The 12,318-nt window shown below is 46.2% G+C and overlaps 1 protein-coding gene across 1 annotated transcript in view; it reads left to right on the plus strand.

Annotated features, from left to right (window-relative positions):
• Window positions 1-12,047: 12,047 nt before the first annotated feature.
• The window catches only part of TMPRSS2 (transmembrane serine protease 2), a 46,266-nt gene continuing 45,995 nt past the window's right edge, over window positions 12,048-12,318 (plus strand). Inside the window, exon 1 of the mRNA XM_050784567.1 lies at window positions 12,048-12,066. The gene's annotated coding sequence lies outside the window, so the exon portion shown is untranslated. The remainder of the gene's footprint in view (window positions 12,067-12,318) is intronic.

Genomic DNA, 12,318 nt, shown 5'->3' on the forward strand with positions numbered 1-12,318 from the left:
TCTGCATGTTTCAGGGACCCTTTGCTCAGTCCCTCTTTAGCTACATGTCGTGTTTGTTTCTCTGTAAACGCAGCGATTCAAGGGTTTTGTGAACCTTCTTTTGGGTCAGCCATTTTCAGGAAAAAACAAAACAAACGGAAAACAGGTGCAGTTCCCTAAATGGACTCTGACTGCGCTGCGGGGTTTTGGGACTGGGAGGAGTTGAAGGGGGGTAAGTGCAGCAGCAGAAGCAGTGCCTGGCCGCCAAGGCTTTGGGAGCCCCAAACTAACCCAGAGCCTCAAAGGCGTTTAAGCGTGAGCACCGCGGGAGCATCCGTGGGAATTTTTTTTTTTTTTTTTTTTTGAAACGGAGTCTCTCTCTGTTCCCCAGGCTGCAGAGCAGTGGCGCGATCTCAGCTCACTGCAAGCTCCGTCTCCCGGGTTCACACCATTCTCCTGCCTCAGCCTCTCGAGTAGCTGGGACCACAGGCGCCCGCCCCCACGCCCGGCTAATTTCTTTTTGTATTTTTAGTAGAGACGGAGTTCCACCGTGTTAGCCAGGATGGTCTCGATCTCCTGACCTCGTGATCCTCCCGCCTCAGCCTCCCAAAGTGCTGGGCTTACAGGCATGAGCCATCATGCCTGGCCGGCTTAACCTATTTTTATGAAGTTACTTGCATGTATTTTAGCTAGAAAAAAAAAATGTACAAGGATCAAAAAGCATATTTTATGATTATAAAGACTTATGAACGACCAGGCACCGTGGCTCACGCCTGTAATCGCAGCACTTTGGGAGGCCGAGGTGGTGGATCACGAGGTCAGGAGATTGAGACCCTCCTGGCTAACACTGTGAAACCCCGTCTCTACTAAAAATACAAAAAATTAGCCGGGCGTGGTGGCCAGTGCCTGTAGTCCCAGCTATTCAGGAGGCTGAGGAGGAGAATGGCGTGAACCCAGGAGGCAGAGCTTGCAGTGAGCCAAGACTGTGCCACCGCACACACTCCAGCCTGGGCAACAGAGCGAGATGCCATCTCAAAACAAAAAACAAAAAACAAAAACAAAAAAAACAAAAACTTGCGAACAAAACCTTGAATTTTAGATCTTTAAAAACTTATTCTAAGTGGAATAATGTTTCTCATTTTTCTAAGTAATGAAAAAAAATATGACCCAGATTATCTTCACCCATGAAGAGACTCCTCTTTGTTGGGTGGGAGTGGAGGAGGAGGAGGGCAAAGGCCCAGCCTTAGGGGAGGGCTTCAGTGAGGTCCATTCTATCAGAGCCACCTTTCTGGATATAAAATTGCATTTGGCAACAGACATACTTTATTTTCTCTTGACAGACCATAGGTAATGGGTTCTGAAACAGATAATAAAAGCTGTACTACTCATTTAGAAACACATTTTAGTAAGATGTTAAAAATATAGGAGAGGTAGATTTTTGTCTATGCAAATGAAGCTCTAAAACTAGTTTCCTGGGCTTCCAACCACACTGGCATCTCAGCCCCCAGAACACAGGCACGTGCCCCTTCCTACTCTGGACCTGGCTGGGGTGGGCAGAAGGTGGGAGGGGGCAGGAGAAATCAGAGGTGCACGTTCTACCTCCATACATTGAGAAAGGAAGTCCCTTCCCTCTTCAACCCTTCCAGGATGCCCTTGCCCTGAGGTCAAACTAAGCTCTTTGGATGAGTCTTTGATGCCTCCAGGGTCTCATCGATCCCTGCCTCCTCCTCAAACAGCAGGGACTTTCAAACCTTTGAAAGCAGCAGCCTCCATTTTGCAGATGAAATCTTGCACACCCTCTTCAAAATGGGCCCTAGCTGAGGTGGATAACAGAGGGTGTTCAGACTGCTAGTGCCTGCCCTCCCTTGGCCTCCAGCCCAGCCATCCCCTCCCCACTGCTGTGGGACTTCCTTGCCCCACACCACAGACAGAGCTAGGTACCAGGGCTCCTGTCCTGGGGAGGGAGAAGTGTCTCCTCCAAACTCCCTCTGCCCCACGCTGGAGTCCCTGGCTGCCTTTCCTCATCCATTCCTAGTGCAGGGAACTCCCAGGCCGTGGAGAACTCCCAAGGGACAAGATGATGACAAGGATGCTCTGCTTGATTTGACCCAGCAATTCCATTACTGGTTATACATCCAAAGGAATATCAATCATTCTGTTACAAAGATACATGCACGTGTATGTTCATTGCAGCACTATTTGCAATAGCAAAGACATGGAATCAACCCAAATGCCCATCAATGACAGACTGGATAAAGAAAATGTGATACATATACACCATGGAATACTATGCAGTCATAAAAAGGAACAATATCATGTCCTTTGCAGGGATGTGGATAAAGCTGGAAGCCATTATCCTCAGCAAACTAACACAGGAACAGAAAACCAAATATTGCATGTTCTGACTCATAAGTGAGAGCTGAACAATGAGAACAGATGGACACAGGAGGGGAACATCACACACTGGGGCCTGTCAGGAGTGGGGTGGGGGGAGGAAGAGCATTAGGAAAAATATCTGATGCATGCTGGGCTTAATACCTAGGTGATGGGTTGATAGGTGCAGCAAACCACCATAACACACGTTTACCTATGTAACAAACCTGCATATCCTGCAAAGTTTCACCAGGACTTAAAATTAAAAGACTCTGCTTAATGGAACTTCAGTCAACTTCCTGAGTTTTTTTTAGGGTCCATATGTGAACTTCCTTCTAAAATCCAGCTCCAGCAAAGAACCCTGCTAAGTCAGTTTGGTGAGAACTCCACCCTTGATATCCGATGGGTTACCTCACCCTCCACTATCCCCCGGATGATGTTTGATCACCCCAGCCTGTCCTCAGCAAGGGCAGTTTAGCCAGAATCCCCCTCACCCCTGATGTTTCCTCTTAGTGATTTTCTATCCACGGACCCCACTCTTCTCCTGGGCTATCAGTTCCCACTTGCCTGTGCTGTAATCAGAGTGGAGCCCAGTCTCTCCTATGCCGCAAAGTCCCATTGCCGTGGAGCCTATACCTATTGCAATGGTCCTGAATAATCTGCCTTTCCATCTTTAACAAGGGTCTTCAAATAACTTTTTAAACCATGGAAAGCAGGTGCTGCCTTTCTGGGAAGGATTTGGGGCAGTGATATTACCTTGTAGGCCCTTTTAAAAGAAGCCTTGTGATACCTCACCCATCTTTGACCTATGTAGCCTTTCATTCAAAATGGTGCTTTTTCAAAAAGCCTAGGATGTGAACTTGAAAGGTAATTCTGGAAGCTGACCTTTAATGAAGTTTGTTTAATCATAAACTCTTATTGCTGGAGCTAGTGCTGCATCTATTAAAAACTTTAAAGGGTACGGCAGGTACTCATATCTGATTAGCATCTGCACTTCACCAGGTGGCCATTTGTTGTCTAAAAATGTTGGCATTCAACAATGTAATGAAAATGTTGGTCCTGGATGATGAAAAAAGTCTTTCACACAGCAAGGCAGAGGATAGTGCACTCCATTGTGGGGCCCAGGTCTCCCTGCACCACTGACTAGGGCAGGGGTGAGGAAGTGGTGGGCCACACCTCAGCCCAGAAGATGTGGTTTTTCCCGGGCACTTCAGAGGCTCTTTTCAATGTTTGCAATCACGGGGTCTCAGAATCTGCCAGGATTTAATAGGACTGGAGGAGACCAGAATTTTCCAGGATTTAATAGGACTGGAGACCAGAATTCTCTAGGATTTAATAGGACTGGAGGAGATCAGAATGGGCTCCCCAGAGGCCTCAAACCTCCATTCCTTTCTGTCACTCAGAGTGACATATAAGCCTCCTCGCCACATTTTCACAGGGGGAGTTCTTATTGCAATGATCCTGTGTCCCCCTATCATTGTGAATGCGCTGTGTTGGGACCAGTTAGAATTATGACAGAGGTCCCAGAGCCTCCTCCTGAAGACCTGCCTACCCAGTGAGAGGATTTCTCAGCAGCTGGTGACCCATCCTAGATACAGGGGTTTCCACATGGAGGTGACAGCAGTGAGGTGGGAGGAGAAAGAGGCCCACAGAGAGGGAAGCAGGAGAGGAAGCAGACCAGGTGTCTTCTCACCCTCAGCTGCTGCTACACTCCCCATGCTCTCCCAAACACCTTTCCCCCTGCAACTGCCTCCCTTTGGGTTCTGGAGCTAAGAGAGCCTGCAGGACTTGGGGCCCCTGGGGACAGAAAGGGAGCAGAACAACCCCACCAACAGGGTTCCCTCCCCAAATCCTGTCCCCAGGAACCCCAGCTCCTGATTCCAACTCAGCTGCCCATCTCCTAGGGGCTATGTGGTGCAGCAAAGTCAAGTGCCCTCTCTGAACCCCAGTGTTCTCAGCTGTAAAATGGGGAAATCAGCATATCCATCTTGCACTGTGACTGGCAAAGCAAATATTCAGTAAAAGGTAATTGTTTTTATAGCATACACAGTGAGCCTTGGGGTTGAGCCTTATAACTTGTTTCAACCATGAAAAACAACAAATATTAAACAACCTTTTCCTTGTTTGAACAACTGGCATCTGGAATTCATCTGAAGAATTTGCTGAAAGCTTGGTGGTTGTATGAAGAGATCCATGAAAGTCTTTGCTATGGTAAGAATGTTAGAAACTTGATCCCTGATGGAACAGTATTGGGAGAGTGGCCTAATGGGAAGTGTTTAGGTCATGAGACTTAACTCTTAGGGATGGATTAATGATGATTAGAGGGCTTGAGGTTTTGAGGTTATGTGTTCCAGCTCTTGCTGTCTCACCATGTGATACCTTTTGCCATGTTATGATGCAGCAAGAAGACCCTCGCCAGACACAGCCCCTCAATCTTGGACTTCCCAGCCTCTAGAACCATGAGCCAAATAAACTTCTATTGTTAGTAAATTACCCAGTCTGTGGTATTCTGTAACAGCAATACAAAACAGACTAAGACAGTCTTTATTTTTTTCTAAACAAGGGACTTCATTCATCCCTTGAGGACATGGCCAAAGGTCCTCGGCACTCAAGAGATTTGCTTCACCTGGCTCTTGTGAGAGCTGATCATCCCATCTATAGCATTCTACACATCCTGTCTTTACAAGGAACTCGTGAATTCTCTGTCTTGCCTTCTGACTACGAGTACTTGTGGGAATCTTAGAGCTGGTTCACATCAAAACTAAAGTACAGACACTGGGACAAACACTGGAACAAACATTGTTTTATTGCTGACATCATGAATAGCTGCATTATTCGTTTTCAGGTACACACATTTTAAAATCCATTAATGAAGAATCAAATGTCACTTTTCTTGTTCTTTTTTTTTTTTTGATACAGAGTTTCACTCTTGTTGCCCAGGTTGGAGCACAATGGCACAATCTTGGCTAACTGCAACTTCCCACCTCCTGGGTTCAAGCGATTCTCCAGCCTCAGCCTCCCAAGTAGCTGGGATTACAGGCACCCATCACCATGCCCAGCTAATTTTTTGTATTTTTAGTAGAGATGGGGTTTCACTATGTTGGCCAGACTGGTCTCGAACTCCTGACCTCGGGCAATCCACCCGCCTTGGCCTCCCAAAGTGCTGGGATTACAGGAGTGAGCCACCACACCTGCCCAAATGTCACTTTTCAAATTAGGAAATATTTCATACATACAAAAACATATATATATATATATAAAATACAAAAAAGGAATGAAGAAAAAATGAAGTGAACACCCATGTATTTACCTAGGTTCTCATCTAGGTTAAGAAACATATTATTGCAATACTATTTTGCCCAGTTCCCCAGTTTGTACCCCCAGGCCCATTGAATCTCCATTCATTTCTACTAGGGGAATCACCCTACTGAATTTTGTGTTTATCAATTTCTTTCCCTTTTTCATAGATTTAGTATATATTTCTGACTATACATAATTTAGCTTTGGTTGTTAATGAACTTTATGCAAATAAGATCTGCAACTGGTTTTCTTGCCTAATACTTTATTTCTGAGAGTTATCCGTGTGGATACAACATTAGTTCACCATCTTTCATTGTTGGAGGGGATTGGATCACATGCATACACCACTGCACGTTTATCTTTCCTCCTATCAGTAGGAACTTACAGAATTTCCTATCAGTATTTGTTTTCTTTTTCTCCAGGCTTTGCAGTAGAAATAGTGCTTCTCTGAACATATGAAGGTTTTTGGTATGTTGCAAGAGTTTCTTTAGGGCACATACTTAGCAGCGGGATTTCCGGGTGAAAGATTTTTATATCTTCAACATTACAGCATGATGCTGAAAAGGTTTTCAAAGTGATTGTACCAATTTATATGCTCCTCTCATTCCCTCTGCCCCCAGCAGATCCCCCATTTTGGCCATACATACTGTTGAGCAATTTTAATTCTTGCCAGTCTGGTGTGTATAAAATGGTAGCTCATTTCTAAAATTGTGTAAAATATACATAACATAAAATTTATACTTTTACCATTTTTCAGTGTACAGGTGAGTGGCATTAAGTACATTCACACTGTCATGCAATCATCACCACCATCTATTTTCAGAACATTCTCATCTTACCAAACTGAAATTCTCTACCCGTTAAACACTAACTCCCAACCCTCCACCTTCACCCCTTAGCCCCTGCCACCTACCATTCTATTTTCTGTCTTTATAACTACTTTGGACTTCTCTAGGGACCTCATAATAGTGGAATCATACAGTACTTGTCTTTTTGTGACTGGCATATTTCACCCAGCATAGTGTCCTCAAGGTTCCTCCACGCTGAGCACTCATTTGGTTTTGTGTTCCACTTGCTATAATGATGTGGTGGTGTGTGTGTGTGTGTGTGTGTGTGTGTGTGTGTGTGTGTGTGTGTGTCTTTAAAAGGGATTGCTTAGAGGATTTGGCCTTCTGGGTCAAACTGTGGGATCTGACTAAGCGGTCTCTCAATGGCTCTTGTCGTTGCATCTGAAGTTGGGACTTGAAGTCCACAAGGCAAGCATTTGGGAAGGGAAGAAGGTTATAAAATGAGGAAAAACAAGCTGGAACCAATGAGCATGAGCTGGAGCCCACAAGGCCAGACCACTGCCTGTAACAGTGACAAGAGGGTCAAGCTGGGCCTGGGGCAGGGGCTCATCATCTTGGACATACACACCTGGCCCTGGAATCAGACGAGCTGATAGAACATCCAGGGGAAGGCGGAGCAGTTGCAGATTTAGGCATTCTTCTTTGCTTTATTTTGCTTGGTTTCACTAAGTCATCTCCTCCTCCCTCCTCTCATCCCATTTTTTAATTATTTGGGTTTGGATGCTAATCATATTATTATTATTATTATTATTATTATTATTATATATGCTTCAAATCCTAAGGACCTGTGCTACAATTCACCTCCAGGGCCTGTCAACAGTTCCATATCACATTTCTCTCTGTCACTGAAACTTCAAGCACCATTGGATCTGCTGGGTCCTATGGCCCAGGTGTCAGAGCAGCTTGCACAGCAGCCTGGCCTGTTGTAGAGCCTTCTCCTGTTCTGGGACCCACTCAAAACTAGCATCTTTTCAGGTCACTCAGTAAGTGGGCCAGAGTAACACATCCAACTGTTTTGCCTCTAAAATCCAAAACAGAGGCACATGCTTAGAAGGCATCTTTGGATTTTAGAGGCCGAGGCTGGTCTCAAACTCCTGACCTGGTGATCCAACCCCCCCCACCCCCTTGGACTCCCAAAGTGCTGGAATTACAGGTGTGAGCCACCGCACCCGGCCAGGAGAGGACTTTAGTCATCAAGTGGGGAGGGCGCGGAGGCTCACGTCTATAATCCTAGCACTTTGGGAGGCCAAGGTGGGTGGATTGCCTGAGCTCAGGAGTTTGAGACCAGCCTTGGCAACACAGTGAAACCCCGTCTCTACTATAATTCAAAAAATTAGCTAAGCATGGTGGGGGGTGCCTGTAATCCCAGCTACTCAGGGGGCTGAGACAGGAGATCCCTTGAACCCGGGAGGCGGAGGTTGCAGTGAGCCAAGATTGTGCCACTGCACTCCAGCCTGGGTAACAGAGTGAGACTCCATCTCCAAAAAAGAAATCAAGTGGATAGGATGACCCATTCTGTAGATGCCAGTCAGCCTTTCCCCGGCCACTCCTGTCATCACCCAGTGGGCTCATGGACAAAGTGGCCTCGGTGGCAGGGAAGGATATTATGCATGGACTCAGCAACATGGACTCTCACTGACCAAGGCCGAACTGGCTACAGCCACAACTGAGTGCCCATCTGCCAGCAGCAGAGACCAGCACCAGGGCTCTGATATGGCACGGTTCCCCAGGATGATCAGGCGGCAACCTGGTGGCAGGCGGATTACATTGGACCGCTTTCACTATGAAAGGGGCAGCATTTTGTCTTTACTGGAATAGACAGTCTGGATGCAGATTTGTCTTCCCTGCACACAGTGCTTCTGGTGGAACTCAGAGAATGCCTCATCCACCATCATGGTATTCCACACAGCATTGCTTTTGACCAAGGAACTGACTTCTCAAACAAGCATGGCAATGGGCTTATCCTCATGGAATCGACTGATCTTCCCATATTCCCCACCCCCATGAAGCAGCCGACTTGATAGAATGGTGGAATAGCCTTTTAAAGACGCAGTTACAGTGCCGGCTAGGTGAAAATGCTCTGCAGGCTGAGGCAAGGTTCTCCAGAAGGCTGTGTATGCTCCAAATCAGCATCCAATATGCGGTGCTGTTTCTCCCATAGCCAGGATTCACGGGTCCAGGAATCAAGGGGTGGAAATGGGAGTGGCACCACGCACTATTACTCCAAGTGGCCCACTAGCAAAATTTTTGCTTCCTGTTTCTGTGACTTTACGCTCTGCTGACCTAGAGGTCTTCGTTCCAGAGGGAGGAATGCTGCCACCAGGAGACACAACAGTGATTCCATTAAACTAGAATTTACGACTGCCACCTGGCCACATTGAGCTCCACATGCCTCTGAATCAACAGGCAAGGAGAGAGTTATGGCATTGGCTGGGGAGACCGATCTGGACTATCAAGGAGAAGCTAGACTACTACTACTCCACCAGGCAGGTAAGGAAGAGTGTATCTGGAATACAGTGATTCCTTAGGGTATCTTTTAGTTTTACCATGCTTGTGATTAAGGCCAATGGAAGACTACAACACAATCCAGGCAGGGCTATTAATGGCCCAGACCCTTAAGGAATGAATGTTTTATCACTCCATCAGATTAAGAACCATGGCCAGTTTCCATGCTTTCCGAAGGCAGAGGGAACGTAGAGTGGGTAGTGGAAGAAGACAGTTACAAACACCAGCTATTGCCCATGCAACCTATTACAAAGCCTTAGATTGTCATGAATATTTTCTCATTTTTTTCTAAATACATTTGTGCACATATTTGCATATACAGTATATATCTCTGTTTTCTTTTCTCTCATATTCTCTTATTACACAACTTAAGGTGTATTGACATTATATCATTGTATTAAGTATTGTTAATTTTACGTTATGGTGTTTTAGTTATGGAATACCAAGGAGAAGTGTAAACACTTGAGAATTTTACATCCACTTCTGGGGAAGGGCTTAGTGCATTTTTTGGTTGTATGTAGAAGAGTTTTATCACATTAGGCAAAATTATTACTTTGCTATTGTCTTTAGAGATAAAGTATGGTGTAAGGAGATGTGTGGGTGTGAAGTTGACAAGGGGTCAACTTATGGTATATATATATATTCACGCTTAGGTAAAACTAAGGTCTCATTCTGTCATCCAAGCTGGAGTGCAGTGGCACAATCAAAGCTCACTGCAGCCTCAAACTCCTCAGCTCAACTGATCCTCTCACTTCAGCCTCCCAAGTAGCTTGGGCTACAGGTGCACACCACCATACTTGACTAATTTTTAAAAAACGTTTTGTAGAGGCAGGTTCTTGCTGTAGTGTCCAGGCTAGTCTCAAACTGCTGGGCTCAAGAGATCCTTCCACCTTAGTCTTCTAAGTGCTGGGATTACAGGTGGGAGCCACTGCATCCAGCCATGGTTAATTTTATGTGTCAAGCTGACCTCGTCATGGGATGCCCAGGTAACTGGTTAAACATTATTTCTGGGTGTCTGTGTGGGAAGGTGTTTTTGGAAGAGATTAATGTTTGAATAGACTGTGTAACACTCATTGCCCTCAATTTGGGCAATCTGTTGAGAGCCTGAACAGAACAGAAAAGGGGAGGAAGGTTGAATTTGCTCTCTGCCTACTGTGTGAGCTGGACTTTGATCCTCTCCTGCCCTCAGCACTCCTGGTTCTCAGGCCTTCAGACCTGGACTGGAATCTGTACCATCTACTCTCTAGTTCTCTGACTCTCAGGACTTTGAAAGCTACAACACCAGCTTTCCTGGGTCTCCAGTCTATAGATGGCAGAATGTAGAGCTTCTCACCCTCCATAATTGTATGAGTCAATTGCTTATAATAAATCTTTATATATATTATAGATAATATTTATTACATATAAGCTATGTATAATATATATCATATCTGTATTATATTATGCATATAAATATGCATGTTTATGTGTATATTATTTATATGTATTTATCTATAATATATAAGATATTCATATTTATAAATAATATATAGAAATATAGATGTGTGTATATACATGTGTGTGCATACATATGTGTATGTAAATATTTGTATATCTCCTGTTGTTTCTGTTTCTCTGGAGAACCCTGGTTATTAATATAAAAGGAAAAATAAATGGTGAATGAACAACCACTACAAGAGGTCTGAGTCTGTGGCAGCACTTACTCCCTGGTTTGTGGGTGGAAGTAGCAGGCACTAAACACACTGTCAAGACAGAAATAAGTGAGTTGCTGCCGAAAGACAACTGGACTTGACCTGTGTGCTGGAGGCGGTCTTTGAGGGTCTCCCACTGGGGCAGACTGGAGAGCAGGGCAGTGTGGGGGATGGGGAGGGCTGGGGCATATTTGGGACAATCCCTGTTGTAGGTGCCACCAGCAGACCACAAAAGGTGCCAAAGGAGGGAGTGAGAGGGAAGGGTTTACTAGGAAAGTCCTGCCAGACAGGAGACTTCCAGGAGAGCTTCCCAGGAAGGGAACAGTGAGCCAAGGCAGCCTGGGATGGGACTGAGTGGGGCTTTTTTCTGCTTTCACCTCATTTTAAAGCAAATCATGTTGATGTTGATTTGTATATTATGCAAGGGAGGAGAAAGCATGCTTCCCCTCTACCCTTCTAGATTCTTCAGGAAGTCTACAAATTAAATCGACATCAAATAGATGAACAAGAGAAAAGCTGTTTCAATGTATGTACTCACAGATGGGAATCCCACAAGAATATGAGACTTAAAGAGCAGGCCAGGTGATTGGGGGGTCCAGAGCCGGGGCTCACCCCTGTAATCCCAGCACTTTGGGAGGCCAAGGCAGGTGGATCGCTTAAGCCCAGATTGGAGACCAGCCTGGGCAACATAGGGAGAGCCCCATCTCTACAAAAAATTAAATTAGCTGGGTGTGGCGGCACTCGCCTCTAGTCCCAGCTGTTCGGGAGGCTGAAGTCGGAGGATTACTTGTGCCTCCGGAGGTTGAAGCTGCAACGAGCCAGGATTGAGCCACTGCACTCCATCCTGGGCAACAGAGTGAGACCCCTTCTGGGGAAAAAAAAGGTACAGCAGCCAGATGATTTGTCACTCTGAGTGACACAAAGAAATGGGGGTTTGAGGCTTCTGGGGAGTGGTGGAGGAGTGAGGGGAGCGTAAGGAGAGGAGGTGTCTGGCGAACACAGGTTGCCCAGTGAGGCAGATGAAAGTTTCCCAGGTGACAGAGGTTGTCGGGAACAGCTCTCTTCCTGGTACAAATATGCTGACTAATGAACATTTCCTTTATAGGTGCAAATTTCCTTTACAAAAGAGCAGTTTCTCAGAGGTACTCCGGTGTCTGCAGTTTCTCAACATAACCAGTTCCAAATCATCAGTATGCCAAAGAGGACTGTTTTGGGGTAGCAGCTTCTGGTCTCCTCCAGTCCTACTTGGGGTGGTGAATTCTGGTCTCCTCCAGTCCTATTAAATTCTGGTGAATTCTGAGCCCCCGCAATTGCAAACATTGGAAAGAACCTCTGAAGTGCCCAGGAAGAGCCACGTCTTCCTGACTGAGGTGTGTCCCACCGCTTCCTCAATCCCACCCTGGCCAGTGGTGCAGAGAGACCTGGGACCCTCCTGGGGAGCCCTTTCCACTGGACGCTGGTGGGGGCCAAGAAAGGCCAGCCTAGGCGGACTGGGGAGGGTCTTGGGCGCCCGGCGCTGTGTCCCTGCCACTCGTGCTTGGGCCAGCGGTCCCCCAAGGCTGACTCCTGGGTCACTGCACAGAGGCCACACTGGGTTCCCCGGAGGCCAGGACTGGGCCGGC

Source organism: Macaca thibetana, chromosome 3 (genome assembly GCF_024542745.1).
Source record: "Macaca thibetana thibetana isolate TM-01 chromosome 3, ASM2454274v1, whole genome shotgun sequence".
Lineage (NCBI taxonomy): Eukaryota > Metazoa > Chordata > Mammalia > Primates > Cercopithecidae > Macaca > Macaca thibetana.